This window comes from Asterias amurensis, chromosome 2 (assembly GCF_032118995.1).
Source record: "Asterias amurensis chromosome 2, ASM3211899v1".
NCBI classification, from domain to species: Eukaryota; Metazoa; Echinodermata; class Asteroidea; order Forcipulatida; family Asteriidae; genus Asterias; species Asterias amurensis.
In genome coordinates, this window is record NC_092649.1 from 19,501,976 (window position 1) to 19,508,916 (window position 6,941).

The window sequence follows — 6,941 nt, forward strand, 5'->3', positions numbered from 1 at the left end:
GCAACAGTTACCCACCAACATTAAACTAACACCATTTGTAAAAACAAGTCCAGTCTATCTCTTGACCAAAATTCGTTTTGGAGACCTATCCCCTTCATGGTTTGCCAACATTTTCAAATTGGGGGATATTTCTCACTTTCGGTTGCCACAGCAATGCATAAGTATAGGCATGTATTGCGAGCTTTTGATCTGTAATATTTGTTAGCGCCACTCAAATCCCATTAGGTTTTTGCTTTTTATGTGTTGCTGAGAATCTATATAATCATAAAATGCAGACAATTTTATGGGATCATATTGGCGCGTGGATTTCTAGACGACGTAAAATTGCCCGAAATAGGCAGTAGTGTAGTTTCATATGACCTTTGACCTTTGTTACATTGGTGGGCCAACATGATCCCAATTATTTTTCAATTGAAATCTGTTTAGGAACACTCAACTTAACCAAATACAAGAAAACATTGATGGGATCTTGTTGGCACAGATACTTACAGTGATGAAAAAAGTGAATGTTGTCCCAATTTAGGCCAAAATGTGTGGAATGACAATACTTTAGAAAATTTTCAAAAAATCTTTTGACATGCAAGATGCAGAGATCCCAAGATTCTTTTTTCATTTGTCATTAGATGAAAACTGTTCCAATACCCAGTTGCCATAAAAACAATTTTTTGTTGTTGGCGCGCGAAGTTACGGAGGTGCAAAAACGCAATATATTGGTAAAATTTGAACTTTGACCTCTATTATCTCTCTGCGCCAACGAGATCCCACGCACTTTGCACTTAAATTTGTTTTAGGGATGCAAGCTCTTTCATTTGAACTTGTTTAATTCATGGGAACTTATAGGCGCGCTGAGTTATGAGGCGTTGAAAATGGCACGAGGGCACTGTTCGTCAAAGGTTCAGGTGCGCGTAACATGATGCGCCAACGAGATCCCAACTTTTTTTTTTTACTTTTGTTATAAGCCCAACTGGAGGTTTCAAAAAATGTTTTACTTTTTTTGGGATGACCTTGGCGCTGGTTTTTGTGTTTACAGGGAATGTACTATTCGTTTCTCGAGGGCTTTTAGGTCGAAACTTTGATAACTGGTAACTCCAAAACCGAAAGCGTCAGCAAACTAAAATTTTGGATTTATTCGTTTGGTATGATGATGTATCACTAATTTTTTAGAAGAAGATCTGAGAACCCATGAATCACCACTTGGTACACTCTTACAGGCAGGGACTCTTAATGCCATGTTAAAGGCACCTGGAAATAGGATTTTTTTTTCTTTTAAACATAAGAATTAACAATAAAACAATTTTTTGAGTAATTGTTTGTCACGATTTATATGTTAAAAAAAATAATCAAGTGCTTGGGGGGGTTGACTCCGCCTACCCCTTTTGTGACGTAGGAAAAGGAAGACTTTGCCTCGATCAAACATAGGCCCCCCTCGATGCGTAGATAAACACACGTGCAAAAGTACATGTAATTCTAAGACGTGAGTTTGTACGCTGCGAAAAAAGTTTTTTTTCTGGCATTTTTCCGGCAATGCCGACCAGGTGTATTGCTGCTGGATGCAGCAAAACAACTAAAAATGGGGTCAGTCTTCATCTGTTTCCTGCAGATCCCAAGTATAGGCGGTTGTGGGCTGCGAAAGTCAGATTAACTAGAGCAAAGTGATCCGGTCCGACGTCTTTTTCAGCGCTGCAGCGAACACTTAGAGCCTTCGTGCTTCGAATCCGGGATACACAACTCATTTGACATGACGAGAAGAGCCATTCTTAAACACAACGCCATCCCAACAATTTTTCTAGCTAGTGGGAAGTCGAAGAAGGTATCTGAAAGACGTGACGAACTCAGAGGAGCATTTGCTAAACGTGAAAAAATTCGGGTAAGTTTGAACTTTGAGGGTATGTTTTTAGCTTTTGCCAAGTGACACGATTTTTTGTTGGTACCGCATGCGATTCACCGTGCGTGCAGGTCCTATGTGACTGTCCGCCCATTATACAGCAGCCATAGTGCGTGCGTGCAGTCTGCTCCGTGGCCGTATTTCTATCATCTTACAACCCATTTGGTCACTAAAAAGTCGCATAGTTAAATAAAAATAGCAGCAATAGCTTTTGTAAAAACCACTAGGCGTTCAACATGTTCAAGTTTCAATGTAGGTATGTGTGTAAAATCGTGTCTAAATTTGTTTTGATGTGCCATGTTCCCAGACGTAATGTACGGGGACCCGACTACAAATTTTCTCTCCAAATATCGCGCCTTGAAATACGTCACGAACAGCGCCCTCTCGGGTCGGAGCCTACTCGTAAATTTGTAAATACAATCAAAACTAAGATTTTTAAACCTTAGTTAACTTTTTATTCACATTCCTCTCATAAAAACACATATTTTAGTGACAAAAGCTTTATTTAAAAAAAATACCACTTCCAGGTGACTTTAAGTATAATATGAACCAGGCTTATTTTGGTTGTTGTAATTATTCAAAGTATACTTTCTAAAAGTTTACCTCAAACTTGAGAGTGCACTTAAAAAGCTCCGTTATCATAGCCCAGTCTTGTACACTTGTTGACAGGTAGATCTCTTCGGAGAAGCCTTACTGCATCAAAAAACAAAATGTTTCCAATAGTAGTGTTAGACTAAAGCATTTCAGATAAGATGCCTTTACTTGTACAATTTGCAATATTTGATAATAAACATTATCCATCGTCGACTACTACCTAAGAAAATTTGTGCACTCTGATTATTTTGTTGATGACTGGTCATGTGGGTGTATTTAAATAAGGTATAAAGACCGACTCTGTGAACTGGCAAAACAATTTCACTCGAACAAAAGTAAATATTGTTGTGTAAAAGTTTGCACTGTAGTTGTGCAGAAAACTACCAAATCAACTGTTTTCTATGCGAAACCATTAACCATAATTGGTACAAGTGGAAATATATTTTGGATAGTAGCCTTATTGTTGGGTAAGCATAATATTACGCATTAATCAGCTCTATTCAATTGGTCACAGCTCCTTGCACTGTTATTCTGTCAGATTCAGATAGAAAATTGCCAACAAGAGTGACTCATGTGAAAATCAGGGTATTTTAATTTCTGCAAATTAACAAATACAGGTTTTTTGTTGTTGTTCATCCATGCCTAAAAACTTCTCCCTAGAAATGTGCTAAACCATTCAAATTTTTTTCCCCAATAAGACCCAAGATTTCAATAAAAAATAGGGAGTGTTTTTATTTTGTTTCACATAAACATCCAGAAAACTTGAATGCTGTACAGTGGTTTGACTAGTTCCGTGTCACTTCAATTTTGTAATAAATCATAATAAAATTACTTTTAATGTCATGAACAATTGCTGTCATCGGTATGTTTGAATGATAACAACAAATAAAAACCAACAAACCTTAAAATAAATCTAGTGCCAAACGTCATCGAAAACAAATTATGACAAAATTTTCTCAACTTGAACTTTAGTTTGTGATGAAATTATCATTATTTTTAAAGAAATTGTGGGTTGAAAAACGCTCTCACCTTTCAAATTGGAACGCCAGGCCAAGTATTATTACATTGCTAAGAATTTTAAGAGTTTGTAGAAACAATATTTCAAGCAGATATTAATAGTTGAGCAGTCGTTTTTCTTAATGAAGCAAAATTACCGAACTCATTTGTTTTTTTCGAGCATGGTACCTATGACCAGTTCATTCCGGATCACTCAATCATACGGCTGTTGTATAACGTTTAGTTATTTACAGCGCTGAAGTGTGCATTTTTATAGTGTCAATGGATGTAAAAGGTACTTCATAAAACAGCCACTGCAAGTATTTTCAAGATGGGAGGACTCTGAAGTTGCAGACGATTTGCAAAATGTTTGAATAAAAATATCTCTCGTCAAATAATATTGGATAATTAAGTTAAATTATTTCAACAAAATTATTGAGTTACATTATTGTTGGTTTAGTATTTTTAGGATATGGAACTGAGACGAAGACGAGTGCTAACGAAAAACTACCTCCATCCTAAGACTAAGTTAAGAGTATAATTTTTTATACAATGTTGCGAGCTTCAGTTTTTCCCCGAAAAAAACCCCCGAAGAAATAAATGTTGACATGTCAACACGAAAACAAAACGGAAAACGGAATATACGGCACGGAATAATTTCCGTATATCCCTGCCACCACTTTTGCATTCGTTATGGAATAAAATAGTATCCTAAATGAGATAGCCTTTTCGTAAAAATGAGAGAAAAAGTGGTGGCAGGATACGGAAAATCATTCGACAAATTTACCCAAAATGTTAGTTGCGATAACTAGTTGGAGTACGATATGGAATAGTACAGTCGACTCGTTTATGACCAAATGAGCATTATTTGATATGCTATGCCTTTTGTTGTTCAGCTATATCTCAGTAAAACAGCTCAGGTAGTAAACATTTTACCACAGAAATTCATTTAATACAAACAAATGACGTCTGTGGTGGTCTCAACACATTTGGCTTTTAAACTTGGCGCCGAGCCGTGCAGAAAGCGCCCAAATTTCTCCAATTTTTGTGAATGCAAAACATTTTCAACACTTTAGTTCATAGCACAAGACAATTCTCAACTCACCATTACACTTTTCCTGTTGTTTTCCTTCCGAAATCCGGTGAAAATCCATAGTTTTTGGAGCAAAAAGCAGAAAGAATTTTTAGTGTCGTCCATTTGTCTTCAAAGCAAGTATAAAACGCACATGGCCGGCCGGCTGCTGCGCAGACGACCGTTCCCCCTCTCTCCTCAAATCACGTCACCCGGATCTCATTTGCATAACAAAAGAGCCGTCTTCTCCCCCAGGTAAAAGTTACGCCCATATATGGAAATGCGGGACGGGCTATTTTGTTGACAGGGGTGATCAGAGCTAATACTTGTAAATAAATACCAAAAAATGCGCTCGTTAATTTGCAAAACAGCGTTTCCAGGCGGGGTTCTGATTAATTGGAGGATTTGCTCTTTCTAAGAGAACATTACCCCTTGAAGACAATGGAATACACGACAGTGCAATGATCATAGCTTGTGTCTAGAGGTAAGGAGAATTTAGAACTTGATCAATAATACCATCTGATAATTAACACATCTTATATACGACTGGGAAGTAGGAAAAGTTGTTTTTGTAAACGGGTAAGGAGAAATTAAAAGTTGATCAATTGAACTTGTTTACATATCAAGTATGTGTAAATGTCACAAGACCAAGATTTGAACAGCGTGCACAATAAACTTTTACTTTACAGACATAAAACAGCCGTTTTCAAATAAAGGAGTGTCAGATGTTGTGTACTTTTTGTTTCAATTTTCATTAGCAAAGCTGAGGAGTTGTCTGCCTCAAAAATATTGCTAACCTGTGCCCAATTTCATAGAGCTAAGCACAAAAAGAAGCCAAGCACAACAAACTACTGCTAACAAGAATAATTAAAGGACCACCAACCAAACTACCATGTCATAAAGTACAATTTGTGACTGGTATCCTGGGCCCAATTTCATAGAGCTGCTAAGCACAAAAATTTGCTTAACATAAAATTTCTTCCTTGTTCAAAACAGGATTACCATCCAAATTTCCATTTGTTGCATATTGCTTGTTACTGGTATTCAGCTGTTGTTTGCTTATCCTGAAAATCATGTAGAAAATTTGTTGGTAATCCCGTTTTTATCGAGGAAGACATTTCATGCTTAGCAAATTGTTGTGCTAAGCAGCTCTATGAAATTGGGCCCTGCTCATTTCTGCTTAGCAGACAATTGTTGAGCATTGTTAGCAGCTCTTTGAAATTGGGCCCATATAACCAGCAAACGTTTTATTGCAATGTCTATTTGATTTACTTTTGCTAAGCAGATACAAAGATACAAATCTATTGAGCTTAAAGGTTAGTGTAATTTTGTGTACAGATATCGAACAATCTTGAAAGTCTATCTGAGGATCAGAAAATGAACTTTATTCAATATTCAAAATCTATTCAACAATTTTGAACAGCAAAACTCGGGCTAAGCAACTTTAAAGTCATCACACATCGTGCCCAACCACACTAAGATTTTAGTTGAATTTATGGAATCATTCGAAGACAATGTGCCAAGTCATTAAATAATTTAATCTCTTGTAATACAGGAATAAAAGTTGTCACTCGGTATTAAACAGCCAGTTACAATTGGCAGCATATCGTCAGTCCATAATCGTCTGACCATGACCCTGCAAAGTTTTAAGATTGTTTGATGGGAAGGTATACATTTGGTTACCACTAAAAAAATAATAGCTTGTTAGAAGTACAGCGCTACCACCTTTTGCAATGAAATTTTCGCGGGTTACTTATATATATTTTATTACTTGTATATATCTACATTTTTATAAGATTAAAACTGTTTTAAAAACCAAATGTATACGTTCCCTTTGAGAGATTGGGTCTCCATTCTTTTATTCCCATTATTAACACCTTAAACATCCTAAAACCATTAAAATTTGAAAACAAATCCGACTGTTAAGCTTCAGCTCACATCAACTCTGCATTGTATTTCTATATGCATGTTAAGAGCTTAGTACCTCATTTTTGCTCAAGTTCAGAACTTGAGTGCTTAAGTTTCAAACTATTGCACACAATTTTCAAACATGCGCGTTCCAATAATGTGATCTACCAACTCAAATTGGGCCTTGGAGTTTGCACGCTCCATAAACGTTATCGCAAATACTAAGTATTTAGGTGCATGCTAGTCTAGCTAGCATTCAAGTTTGATCCCTAGCTAGACCAGCATGACCTCATTCAAAAGTTGGCACTTGCGCAATGGGTGTTTGCCAAATGGTCTATGCAATTATCTGATAGCGCCCTCTTTTGACAAAATTTTCTTAGCCCATGTTTAAACACCCCTCACTGTTTATATCGCACATTTGAACATAGCCACGTGATGTCCTCTCAACCATGGTAAGAATGAATGAACTGTCTTAGGTATGAATAA